Below are 13,996 nucleotides of genomic sequence, written 5' to 3'. Positions count from 1 at the left end.
AAAACCACCTGGAGAGGTTGAATCTGTATGCCTGGCTTCACATGGCTAAGAAGTGGCCACGTCAGGACATGAACCCAGGTTTGCTATCCTAGCGCTTCTCCAAGGAACTCTCTGAGTTGCCTCTGGGTATAGCAGGAAGGCCACTAGACATTCATTGATGTCCTTTATGTGGCTAGGAGCAATAGTTGCTATACAATGAAAACCAGTTGACTGATTTCATAACTTCACCAATCATATAACTATCCAAACTTTATAAAGGAAAAGCCATCCTAGTTGTTATAGCTTCTTTGGTTGGGAAGCTATATAAATAAACCACCTGGGATCAAGAAGACCTTTTTTGAGGTAAACTGACATATAACATTGTATTAGCTTCAGGTGTGCAACATGATTAAATATTTATAAATATTGTGAAAAGATCACCACAGTAAGCCTAGTTAACATTACCACCATACCTAGTTATAAAAATGTTTTATTGTGATGGGAACTTTTTTTACTGAGTTTTTTACTTTAATTCCAATATAGTTAATATACAGTGTTATGTTAGTTTCAGGTGTAGAAGATAGTGATTCAACAATTCTGTACATTACTCGGTGCTCATTGTGATAGGTGTATTCTTTTTTTTCCCTTGAAAATAATGAACTGTTTTATTTTTCACTTTTTTATTAACATCTAACGTATTATTTGTTTCAGGGGTATGGGTCTGTGATTCATCAATCTTACACGATTCATAGCGCTCACCACAACACATACCCTCCCAATGTCCATCACCCAGTTACCCCATCCCTCCCACCCCCCTCTACTCCAGAAACCCTCAGTTTATTTCCTGAGATTAAGAGTCTCTTATGGTTTGTCTCCCTCTCTGGTTTCATCTTGTTTCATTTTTTCCTCTTTTCCCCTATGATCCTCTGCCTTGTTTCTCAAATTCCACATATCGGTGAGATCATATGATAATTGTCTTTCTCTGGTTGACTTATTTCCCTTAGCATAATACCCTCTGGTTCCATGCGCATCATTCCAAATGGCAAGATTTCAAATTTTTGATGGCTGTATAATATTCCACTGTATATGCATACACCACATCTTCTTTATCCATTTATCTGAATTCTTTTTTAAAAAATTTATTTATTGGGGCACCTGGGTGGCACAGCAGTTGGGCATCTGCCTTCGGCTCAGGGCGTGATCCTGGCGTTGTGGGATCGGGCCCCACATCGGGCTCCTCCGCTATGAGCCTGCTTCTTCCTCTCCCACTCCCCCTGCTTGTGTTCCCTCTCTTGCTGGCTGTCTCTATCTCTGTCAAATAAATAAGTAAAATCTTTTAAAAAAATAAATGTATCTATTTTGAGAGAGAGAGTGAGCTAGAGTGCAGGGAGGGGCAGAAGGAGAGGGAGAGAAAGAATCTGGAACAGACTCCATGCTGAGTATGGAGCCTGGGGCAGGGCTTGATCTCCCAACCCTGAGATCCTGACCTGAGCAGAAATCAAGAGCTGAATGCTTAACCAATAAGCCACCCAGGCACCCTGTGATAGGTGTATTCTTAATTCCCCTTCACTTATTTTCCCCATCCCCGCCACCTCCCTTCTGGTAACCACCAGTTTGTTCTTTATAGGTGGGAGTCTATTTTTTGAGGGGTACATATATCCCTTTGAATTAATGTTTTCATATTCTTTGGGTAAGGTAAATACCCAGTAGTGTGATTACTGGATTGTAGGGTAGTTACTTTTTCTTTCTTTCTTTTTTTTTTTAAGTAGGCTCCATGCCCAGCACGGAGCCCAGTGAGGGGCTTGAACTCACAACCCTGAGATCAAGACCTGAGCTGAGATTAAGAGTCAGATGTTAAACTGACTGAACCACTCAGATGCCCCAGGGTAGTTCTATTTTTAATTTTTTGAGGAACCTCCATATTGCTTTCCTACAGTGGCTATACCAGTTCACATTCCCACCAACAGAGCATGAGAGTTCCTTTTTATAAACATCCTTGCCAACACTTGTTATTTCTTGAGGTTTTGGTTTTAGCAATTCTGACAAGTGTGAGGTGATATCTCATTGTAGTTTTGATCTGCATTTCCCTGATGATGAGTGATGTTGAACTTCTTTTCATGTATCTGTTGGCCATCTGGATGTCTGCTTTGAAGAGATGTCTGTTCATGTGTCTGCGCATTTTTAATTGGATTATTTAGGTTTTTGGGGTGTTGAGTTATATCAGTTTTTTATATATTTTGAATACTAACTAATTGGATATGTTATTTGCAAATATCTTCTCCCACTCAGTAGGCTCACTTTTGGTTTTGTTGATTGCTTCCTTCACTCTGCAGAAATTTATTTTGATGTAGTCCCAATAGTTTAATTTTACTTTTGTTTCCCTTGCCTCAGGAGATGTATCTAGAAAAAAGTTGCTACACCAGTGTCAGAGAACTTATTGTCTATGCTTTCTTCTAGGATTTTTATGGTTTCAGGTCTCATATTTAGGTCCTTGATCCATTTTGACTTCATTTTTGTGTATGGTGTAAGTGGTCCAGTTTCATTCTTTTACTTGTAGCTGTCCAGTTTTCCCAACACCATTTGTTGAAGAGACTTTTTCCCGAAGACTAATTGACCAAATAATCATGAGTTTGTTTCTGGGCTTTTCTATCCTGTTCCATTGATCTATGTGTCTATTTTGTGCCAGTACCATACTGTTTTGATTATCATAGCTTTTCAGTATAACTTGAAATCTGGAATTGTGATACCTCCAGGATTGTTTTGGCTATTTCGGGTCTTTTGTGGCTCCATACAAATTTTAAGATTATTTGTTCTGTTTCTGTGAAAAATGCTGTTGATGTTTTGATGGGGATTGCATTGAATCTGTAGATTGCTTTGGGTAGTATTGTCATTTTAACAATATTTGTTCTTCCAATCCATGAGTATAGAATACCTTTCCATCTGGGTCTTCAGTTTCTTTCATTAATGTCTTACAGTTTTCAGGGTACAGGTCTCTCATCTCCTAGATTAAGTTTATTCCTAGGTATTTTATTCTTTTTGGTGTGATTATAAATGGAATTGCTGTCTTAATTTCTCTGTTGCTTCATTATTGATGTATAGAAATACAACATATTTCAAATACATTGATTTTTGTATTTTTGACCTTACTGAATTCATTTATCAGCTCTAGTAGTTTTTCATTGGAGTCTTTAGGGTTTTCTATATGTAGTATGTCATCTGCAAATAGTTACGATTTTACTTTTTCCTTACCAATTTGGATGCCTTTTATAACTTATCTGATTGCTGTGTCTAGGACTTCTAGTACTATGTTGAATAAAAGTGTTGAGAGTGGACATCTTTGCTTTATTCCTGACCTTAAGAGGAAAGCTCTCAATTTTTCAGCATTGAGTATGATATTAGCTGTGGGTTTTTTATATATGATCTTTATTATGTTGGGATATAGTCTCTCTAAACCTACTTTGTTGAGGGTTTTTATTATGAATGGATGTTGTATTTTGTCAAATGCTTTTTCCACATCTATTGAAATCATCACATGGTTCTTATCCTTTTTCTTATTGACATCATGTATCACATTGATTGATTTGTGAATATTGAACCACTCCTGCATTCCAGGAGTAAATCCCACTTGATCATGGTGAATAATTTTTCATGTATTGTTGGATTCAGTTTGCTAATATTTTATTAAGGATTTTTGCATCTATGTTCATTAGAGATATTGGCCGGCAGTTCTCTTTTTTTGTAGTGTCTTTATCTGGTTTTGGTATCAAAGTAATGCTGTCCTCAGAGAATGAATTTAGAAGTTTTCCTTCCTCTATTTTTGGAATAGTTTGAGAAGAATAGGTATTAATTCTTTAAATGTTTGGTGGAATTCACCTGTGAAGCCATCTATCCTGGAGTTTTGTTTGTTGAGAGGTTTTTTTGTTTTTTGTTTTTTGTTTTTTTTTTATTACTGACTCAATTTCATTACTGGTAATAGGTCTGTTCAAATTTTTTATTTCTTCCTGCTTCAGTTTTGGGAGGTTATATGTTCCTAGGAATTTGTCCATTTCTTCTAGGCTGTCCAATTTGTTGGCATATAATTTTTCGAAATAGTCTCTTATAGTCCTTTGTATTTCTGTGGTATTTCAGTAGTTATTTCTCCTCTTTCATTTCTGATTTTGTTATTTGAGTCCTCTCTGTTTTGATGAATCTGGCTTATCAATTTTTTTTGTCTTCAAAGAACCAGTTCCTGGTGTCATTGATCCGTTTTATTGTGTTTTTTAGTTTCTATTTCATCTATTTCTGCTCTAATCTTTATCATTTCCTTCCTTCTACTGGTTTTGGGTTTTGTTTTTCCTTTTCTAGCTCCTTTCGTTGTAATATTAGGTTGTTTGAGATTTTTCTTGCTTCTTGAGGTAGGCCTGTATTGCTATAAATGTCCTTCCTAGAACTGCTTTTGCTGCCCAAAGATTGAATTATTGTGTTTTCATTTTCATTTGTCTCCATGTATTTTTCCATTTCCTCTTTGATTTCTTGGTTGACCCATTCATTGTTGTTTGTTTATTGACCCATCAATAGAATGTTGTTTAACGTCCGTGTATTTGTGCTCTTTCTAGATTATTTATCTTGTGATTGATTTCTAGTGTCATAGCATTGTGATCAGAAAAAAAGCACAGTATGACTTCAATCTTTTTTAATTTCTTGAGACTTGGTTTGTGGCCAAATATATGATCTGTTCTGAATCTATTTGGAAGAATGTGTATTCTGCTGTTTTAGGATGGAATGTTCTGAATATTTCTGTTAAATCCATCTGGCCCAGTGTGTCATTCAGAGCCACCGTTTCCTTGATTTTTTTCTGTTTGGATGATCTGTTCATTGATGTCTGTGGGGTGTTAAAGTCTCTTCATATTATTGCATTATTATTGATTACTTTGTGTTTGTTATTAACTGCTTTAAGTATTTAGGTGCTCCCATGTTGGATGCATAAATATTTATAATAGTTACATATACTTATTGGTTTGTTTGTCTTATTGTATAATGTCCTTTGTCTTTTGTTACTGTTTTTGTTTTAAAGTCTGTTTTGTCAGATACAAGTATTGTTACCCCAGCTTTCTTCTCACATCCATTTGCATGATAAATGTTTCTTCATCCTTTCACTTTCAATCTGCAGGTGCTTTGGGGGCCCTTTCCACCTCCATAATTTTCTAGGAAGGTGTCAGATAAGCACAACAGAGTTGAAATAGAGTATTCATCTATGAAGTATGGAAAGCAGTGCCTGTTTCCTGGAGCTGTTGTGTAGATGAAATGATGGGACACCATGCCTCAGTGCCTAGTACATAGTAAATATTCAAGAATGATAGCTTTTGCTCTAATTGCTATTGCTATTATTTATCTGCTTGATGCTTAACTAAAATCGATTTAACAAAATTGACATCTAGGTTGTAAAGGAGCTGACGCTGCTATTAGTGTCATTGAACATGCAAATGGACAGGCTGATAGATCAGGCTCAGAAAGGAAAATGCACATCGATTAAAAAAGGCTGGGCCATGCCTTGCAAATGAAGCTCCTATGAAACACAGCAGCTTAAAAACTCTGTGAGTAGATATGGTCACACACAGACTCATAATTCCTTCTGTTTATTGAGAGCCCCATTGTCCCTTTGCTTTGTTTAGTCACAAAACAAGAGACTATCCTAATGCAGACAATTGATAGTACTTGTGATATAAACTTAAACACAATTTCAAGATCCACTCAAAGGTGTGTGCATAGCCTATAACTTGAGAAAACATACTTTGTTGGTTCGTTTTAAAATCTTTTGAGTATTAACAGCCCCGCCTAGAGTTCCTAGCCAAATCTGCTAGAGGCTCTTTGCTCCTTTCTTGAAGGACTTGATCTCAAAAGAGCACCAATGAAGATTCAGGTTCTTGACAATGACCTTCCAAAATCTGAGCAACATTGGCTCCAGACACGTCTTGAGTAGAATTAGAGATGCAGACAGAAGTCAGAATTGGCGCCAAGGTTCGTTCATCCAGCAAATGCTTAGTGAGCACCTCATGTATACCAGGTGCTACCCTAGGCTGTGCAGACACAGAAATGGAAAACCAAAAGTCCCACTCTCATGGAGCTGCCAATAGAGGGTGGAACTAAGCAGGGCCGTCTAGAAAGGTTCAAAATAGAGGCATGTATACAAGTTGGTAAGAACCCAATACTGATACGTGGCATTACAGAAGGGAAATTATGTTATTACTTCTCCTTTTGCCCTCTTTTTCTTTCTTTTATCCATTCTGTTCGGTTGTGCTTCCCCTACACTTGAGTTGTGGTTTATTATTTCAAGAACAGAACTCAAAAATTTAGTGACAATGAATTTTTATTTGTGGGCCATATTTTAAAACCCTAATTTGTTTCATAATTATCTTGGCTTTTCTAAATCTTGATTCGTCTGAGAGTTCAGCAGTCCAGTGTGAAATTTGGGCCCTGTGCAGGCACATGCTGCAGGGCTTGGAAGCAAATGTTCTGACAGCTGGCACTGATTTCCCTTAGTACATGGACTTTGACCTCCCTCTTGGAAATTTCTCACAATGGTATCAAGCCGAGTGGCTATTCATCCCTTCTGAAACGGAAGGCCATTTTTGACTGGAAATACCTCAGTCTCAGCTTTGCTTTGCCACCAGGTTTTCCCCTCTAAGTGTGTTTGGCAATTACCTCTTACTTCTGGTGAAATTTTACTTGCTGCCCATAAAGAATTCTAACTTAGAGTGGGTCTCCCTTTCTAATAGACTTATAAGAGATACCTCTTTTTTTAGCTAGCCTTTTTTTCTTTTACTCTGCTGTTTAACATTGCAAATGAGAGAAATATTAAGTATAATATTGACGTTACGGGTTATTCTTGTGATTGGAGACAGAGATGAAATGGGTGGGGTAGGGAGTTTAACGGGAAACCTTGGCACTTTGACCACTCAGCCTTTTTATTTTTAAAAAGATTTCCTTTATTAATATAGAATTGTCTAAAGAAAGATGATTATACATATTGTTAATTGTATCATTTCTTGAACACACCAATTTATAGAGCCCCATGATGTTTAGAAATGAAAGAAGAGGGTATCCTCCAGAACCATTTGCTGAAAGCCTCCTATAGCCCATCTGTGGACTTAATAACAGCAAAAAGTGAGAACGGAGAAAAGTGAACCATGGTAGCCTTTTATTTTAAATCCTCAATCCTCATTTAGCCTAAGGAATTCTCTGTAATAAGCTAACTATAGTTGGTCCAATGATGTGTAGCGGTGATCTCTAAAACCACATCTGCCAAACTCTGCTGACTAGGAGATTACTTTGGTGGGAGGACAGGTGGGAGGACAGGGAGAGCACAGACCCCCTGTGAACCCTCCTAGTAAAGCAACACACTAAACTCAGTAAGAGAAGGATGATGTTTTAAGTTGACACCAACATGTTGATACATGATTAAATGTGAAGCCTAAATTATCAACCAGCTCCACTGCCAGAAGTATGGAAGTTGTCACAGTATAGACATGCAGAAGACAAACCAGTTAACAAATGGCAACAATCCCTGGATGACATCTTCAGAACACTGCTCTAAACTAAGTTAGGACTCCCTGACACAGAACTGTGATCATAAAAGCAGCTAATGCAGAAGATGGGAGGTAGGTCTTATTTGGAGAAAGCAAAATTTAAACTGGAGCCTCCCATATTCCACCCCTTTCTGGACTCACTTTCCTTATCTGTAAAGGAAAGAATTGGACTACATGGTTCCTGAGATTTCTCCTAGCTCAAACATTTTGTGATTTTTTCTTCCCCTTGGATCCTGATAGTTGGCAGTAAGAAAGCACTTTGCCCCTACCAGATGGTCCGATCCGTGCTGTCTGGGTTTGGTTTCCTGGTCACTCATCACAATCCAGATGCAGTGAGGGCATGATTCACTGGAAACACTGCTCAGATACCTATTAAAAGCCATTAACAATACAGACTAATTGTGCTGTTGTATTATTCAAGAGTCAAGACTGTTTTTTACACGTTACCAAGACCAGTTTAAGCTAGCTGAAGTACACACATGCACGTACCCCAGGTAAATTTATTATGAAGATGCAACTATAACCCAGGTGTCCTCTGGCTTAGAGTCCAGGTAAGCAGTTTCTGTTTTCACTCTGTGCTTACCTGGACACACGATTCAGCCTTTCTTCCAATAATCCATTCGCAGGAAGAATGAGTGGGCAGTACAGATTTTACTGAAGGTAGTGAGTCACAAGAAGGGGCACCATTATGCAGGGGCTGTGTTCCACTGAAGAATGTCCCCATTTGTCACTACCACCCTGTCCCAGCAGCACTGCTTTGTCATCACAGCATCTTTTTTTTCTCTTCTCTCATACCACAGCCATGCTCCCCTTCCCTCCTCTCTCTTTCTTTCTTCTCAGCCTTTCCCAGGCACTAACCATTCTTTTTTGTATATATTTTGCCTACAACTCATGCCAAAAGCTTCAGTTACTACATATTTCCTCCAAGTCTCCCCCTCTAACCCATCCAGCTCATGAAGGCAAACACAGTGGTCTTCTAGGGAGGAATTCCGGTGAGCACAGATTTCTCCCCATCTCTTCTACACAGAAGAAAAAATGGGCAGAAACAAAGACAAGCCTTAGCGAAAGCCCCCACCACCTTTCCTCCTTCCCATTGCTCCTCGGTTAGAACATGGCCAGCCTACAGCTCTATCAGTGCTTACCACTAACATAGGGGGACTCACTGCCATCAGGACCCCGGTTCCAAATTCCTGAGAGAATGGATCCAATTGACTCCGTTGCCCATCCCTGGTGCAATCTGCTCTGCAGAGAGATGGAGTCCGCCCACTTAAACATGGCTGCCCAAGTCCTACCTTCATGGATAAAGTATGCAAAGGACACTTTCTTGAGAAAGAGTAGGGAAATGTTGTCTGTCCCATCTCTTAGGCATTAGATAAGACCATACCTATAATTTTCGCTCAGTTATCAATGGGTCTGTGAACCTGTTAACTGACAAGCTAATTATTCTTCATTATTTGAAGCCTCCCTATTTTATCCCTGCTCTCCAGACTCAAACTCCCTAGAGAGGTTACTAACAATGGGACTGAATTGGAAGGGCTGGGAGGTGTTCAGAGGAGAGCTGCCTGGATGTGGATCTGGCTCTGCTAAGACAGCTTCCATACCTGGTTCATTTTGTTTTTAATAATTTTTATTTTGTTATGTTAGTCACCATACAATATATCCCTAGTTTTTGATGTAAAGTTCCATGATTCATTACTTGCATATAACACCCAGTGCTCCATGCAATACGTGCCCTCCTTACTACCCATCACCGGTCTATCCCATTCCCTCACCTCCCTCCCCTCTGAAGCCCTCAGTTTGTTTCTCAGAGTCCATATTCTCTCATGGTTCATTCCCCCTTCTGTTTACCCCCCCTTCATTCTTCCCTTCCTTCTCCTACTGATATTCCTATTTCTTATGTTCCATAAATGAGTGAAACCATATGATAATTGTCTTTCTCTGCTTGACTTACTTCACTTAGCATTATCTCCTCCAGTGCCGTCCATGTTGCTGCAAATGTTGGGTAATAGTTCTTTCTGATGGCTGAGTAATATTCATTTGTATGTATGGACCACGTCTTCTTAATCCAGTCATCTGTTGAAGGGCATCTCGGCTCCTTCCATGATTTAGCTATTGTGGACAATGCTGCTATGAACATTGGGGTGCATATGGCCCTTCTCTTCACTACGTCTGTATCTTTGGGGTAAACACCCAGTAGTGCAATGGCTGGGTCATAGGGTAGTTCAATTTTTAACTTTTTAAGGGACCTCCACACTGTTTTCCAGAGTGGCTGTACCAACTTGCATTCCCACCAACAATGTAGGAGGGATCCCCTTTCTCCACATCCTCTCCAACAATTGTTGTTTCTTGCCTTGTCTATCTTTGCCATTCTAACTGGCGTAAGGTGGTATCTCAGTGTGGTTTTGATTTGAATTTCCCTGATGGCTAATGATTTTGAACATTTTTTCATGTGTCTGTTAGCCATTTGTATGTCTTCATTGGAAAAGTGTCTGTTCATATCTTCTGCCCATTTTATGATTTGTTTATTTGTTTCTCGTGTATTGAGTTTGAGAAGTTCTTTGTAGATCTTGGATACCAGTCCTTTATCTGTGGTGTCCTTTGCAAATATATTCTCCCATTCCGTGGGCTGTCTCTTAGTTTTTTTGACTGTTTCCTTGGCTGTGCAGAAGCTCTTTATCCTGATAAAGTCCCATAAGTTCATTTTATCTTTTATTTCTCTTGCCTTTGGAGATGTGTCGTGAAAAAGGTTGCTCTGGCCGATGTCATAGAAGTTGTTGCCTATGTTCTCCTCTAGAATTTTGATGGATTCCTGTCTCACATTGAGGTCTTTCATCCATTTGGAGTTTATTTTTGTGTATGGTGTGAGAGAGTGGTCAAGTTTCATTCTTTTGCATGTAGCTGTCCAATTTTCCCAGCACCATTTATTGAAGAGACTGTCTTTTTTCCACCGGATGTTTTTTCCTGCTTTATCAAAGATTAGTTGCCCAAAGAGCCGAGGGTCCATTTCTGGGTTCTCTATTCTGTTCCATTGGTCGATGTGTCTGTTTTTGTGCCAGTACCATGCTGTCTTTGTGATCACAGCTTTGTAGTACAGCTCGAAATCCGGCATTGTGATGCCCCCAGCTTTGTTTTTCCTTTTCAACAGTTCCTTGGAGATTCGGGGCCTTTTCTGGTTCCATACAAATTTAAGGACTATTTGTTCCAGTTCTTTGAAAAATGTCCTCGGTATTTTGATCGGGATAGCATTGAAAGTGTAGATTGCTCTGGGTAGTATGGACATTTTAACTATGTTAATTCTTCCAATCCATGAGCATGGAATATTTTTCCATCTTTTTATGTCTTCCTCAATATCTTTCAAAAGTGATCTATAGTTTCTAGGATATAGGTCCTTTACGTCTCTGGTTAAGTTAATTCCAAGGTAACGTATGGTTTTTGGTGTTATTGTAAATGGGATGGATTCCCTAATTTCTCTTTCTTCAGTCTCGTTATTCGTGTATAGAAATGCAACTGATTTCTGGGCATTGATTTTGTATCCTGCCACCTTACTGAATTGTTCTATAACTTCTAATAGTTTGGGAGTGGATTCCTTTGGGTTTTCCATATAGAGTATCATGTCATCTGCAAAGAGAGACAGTTTGACTTCTTCTTTGCCGATTTGGATACCTTTGATCCCTTTTTGTCTTCTGATTGCTGTTGCAAGGACTTCTAGTACTATGTTGAATAATAGTGGCGAGAGTGGGCATCCTTGTCGTGTTCCTGATCTTAAGGGAAAGGCTTCCAGCTTTTCCCCATTGAGAATAATGCTTGCAGTAGGCTTTTCATAGATGGCTTTTATGAGATTGAGAAATGTACCCTCTATTCCTACACTCTGAAGGGTTTTAATCAGGAAAGGATGCTGTATTTTGTCAAATGCTTTTTCTGCATCAATTGAGAGGATCATATGGTTCTTGAGTCTTTTCTTGTTGATATGATGTATCACATTGATTGATTTGCGAGTGTTGAACCATGCTTGCATCCCAGGTATGAATCCCACTTGGTCATGATGGATAATCCTTTTAATGTACTGTTGGATTCTATTAGCAAGGATCTTGTTGAGGATTTTGGCATCCATATTCATTAGAGAAATCGGTCTGTAATTCTCCTTTTTGAGGGGGTCTTTGCCTGGTTTGGGGATCAAGGTAATATTAGCCTCATAGAATGAGTTTGGTAGCTTTCCTTCTGTTTCTATTTTTTGAAATAGCTTTAGGAGAATAGGTATTATTTCTTCTTTGAATGTTTGGTAGAATTCCCCAGGAAAACCGTCTGGGCCTGGAGTTTTATTATTTGGAAGGTTGTTTATCACTGACTCAATTTCTTCATAGTTAATTGGCCTATTTAAGAAATCTATTTCTTCCTGTTTCAGTCTTGGTAGTTTATAGGTTTCCAGGAAGGCCTCCATCTCTTCCAGATTGTTTAGTTTTTTGGCATATAGCTGTTGATAAAAGTTTCTAATAATCCTTGCAATTTCAATGGTGCTGGTCGTGACCTCTCCCTTTTCAGTCATAATTTTAATAATCTCAGTCCTTTCTCTTTGTTTTTGGACAAGTTTTGCCAGTGGTCTATCAATTTTATGGATTCTCTCAAAGAACCAGCTTCTAGTCCTGTTGATCTGCTCTACTGTGGTTCTGGTCTCTAATTCATTGATTTCTGCTCTAATCTTGGTCAACTCCTTCCTTGTCAGTGGGTTAGGCCTGTCCCTCTGTTGCTGTTCCAGTTTCTTGAGGTGAGAATATAGAAACTGCATTTTAGATTTTTCTATTCTTTTGAGTGAGGCTTGGATGGCTATGTATTTCCCCCTTAGGACTGCCTTTGCAGTATCCCATAGGTTTTGGACCGTTGTGTATTCATTCTCGTTGGTCTCCATAAATTGTTTAATTTGTTTTTTGATTTCCTGGTTTATCGAGTCATTCTTGAGCAGGATGGTTCTTAGCCTCCAAGTGTTTGAGTTTCTTCCAGGTTTTTCCTTGTGGTTGAGTTCCAATTTCAGAGCGTTGTGGTCTGAGAATATGCAGGGGATAATTTCAATCTTTTGGTATTGGCTGAGACCTGTTTTGTGTCCCAGAGCATGATCTATTCTTGAGAATGTTCCATGGGCATTTGAATAGAATGAGTATTCTTTGGTTCTGGGGTGTAGTGTTCTATATATATCTATGAGGTCCAACTCGTCGAGTATGGCATTCAAAGCCTTTGATTCTTTGCTTAGTTTTTGCCAGGGTGTTCTGTCTATTTCTGATAGTGGGGTGTTGAGGTCCCCTACTATTACTGTGTTCTTATCTATATGTCTCTTTATTTTGGTTAAGAGTTGGCTTGTGTATCTTGCTGCTCCCCTGTTGGGGGCATATATATTAATAATTGTCATATCCACTTGTTGAATACTTCCTTTAAGAATAATATAGTGCCCTTCTGTATCTCTCTCTATGGCCTCTAGTTTAAAATCCAGTCTATCTGATATGAGAATTGCTACTCCAGCTTTCTTTTGAGGTCCATTTGCGTGGAAGATGGTACTCCATCCCCTTACTCTAAGTCTGAATGCATCTTTGGGTTCAAAATGAGTCTCTTGTAGACAGCAAATGGATGGGTCATGTCTTTTTATCCAATCTGCAACCCTGTGGCGTTTTATGGGAGAGTTTAAGCCATTTAGATTGATAGAGATTATTGACAGATATGATTTTAATGATGCCATTTCTCTTTAAAGTCTTTGTATCGGTTGTGACTTGCTGCTCTGTATCACTCTTGGGGCCTTTTTACCTTTATAGAGCCCCCCTTAATATCTCCTGTAGGGCTGGTTTCGTGGTTACGAAATTGGTTAATGATTGGCGATTTTGGAACGTCTTTATTTCTCCATCAATTCTGAATGACAGCTTTGCTGGATAAAGGATCCTTGGCTGCATGTTTTTCTCTGAAAGAGCTTTAAAAATGCCCCCCCAAGCCTTTCTCTCATTCCAGGTCTCTGTAGACAGGTCTGACGTAATCCTGATACCTTTGCCTTGGTACGTGAGAAATTTCTTTGCCCTGGCCGCTTTCAATACTGTATCCTTGGATCTAATATTTGCGAATTGCACTATGACATGCCGTGGCGTAGGTTTGTCCTGGTTGAGCTTGGATGGGGTCCTCTCTGCCTCTTGGACACGAATGCTTGTTTCCCTTGCTAGATTAGGGAAGTTTTCAGCTACAATTTGTTCAAATATCTCTTCTAGACCTCTGTTTTTCTCCACCCCTTCAGGGATGCCGATGATTCTGACATTGGATCGTTTCATAGAGTCAGTAATCTCCCGTAATCTACATTCGTGGGCGTGGATTTTTTTAAGACCAGCTTCTATTTTCGTTTTTTCTTCTACTAACCCATCCTCCAATTCGCTAACGCGTTCCTCTGCCTCGGTGACCCTGGCCGTCAGAGCCTCTAGTTTTGACTG

At 39.1% G+C, this 13,996-nt stretch overlaps 1 protein-coding gene across 1 annotated transcript in view; it reads left to right on the top strand.

Moving 5' to 3' along the window:
* Nucleotides 1-13,996, top strand: part of COL6A6 (collagen type VI alpha 6 chain) — a 105,993-nt gene that overhangs the window by 72,507 nt on the left and 19,490 nt on the right.

Source organism: Ailuropoda melanoleuca, chromosome 6 (genome assembly GCF_002007445.2).
Source record: "Ailuropoda melanoleuca isolate Jingjing chromosome 6, ASM200744v2, whole genome shotgun sequence".
Classification (NCBI taxonomy): domain Eukaryota; kingdom Metazoa; phylum Chordata; class Mammalia; order Carnivora; family Ursidae; genus Ailuropoda; species Ailuropoda melanoleuca.
Note: the sequence above shows the minus strand (reverse complement) of the source record. Positions and strands in the feature narration are given on the sequence as shown.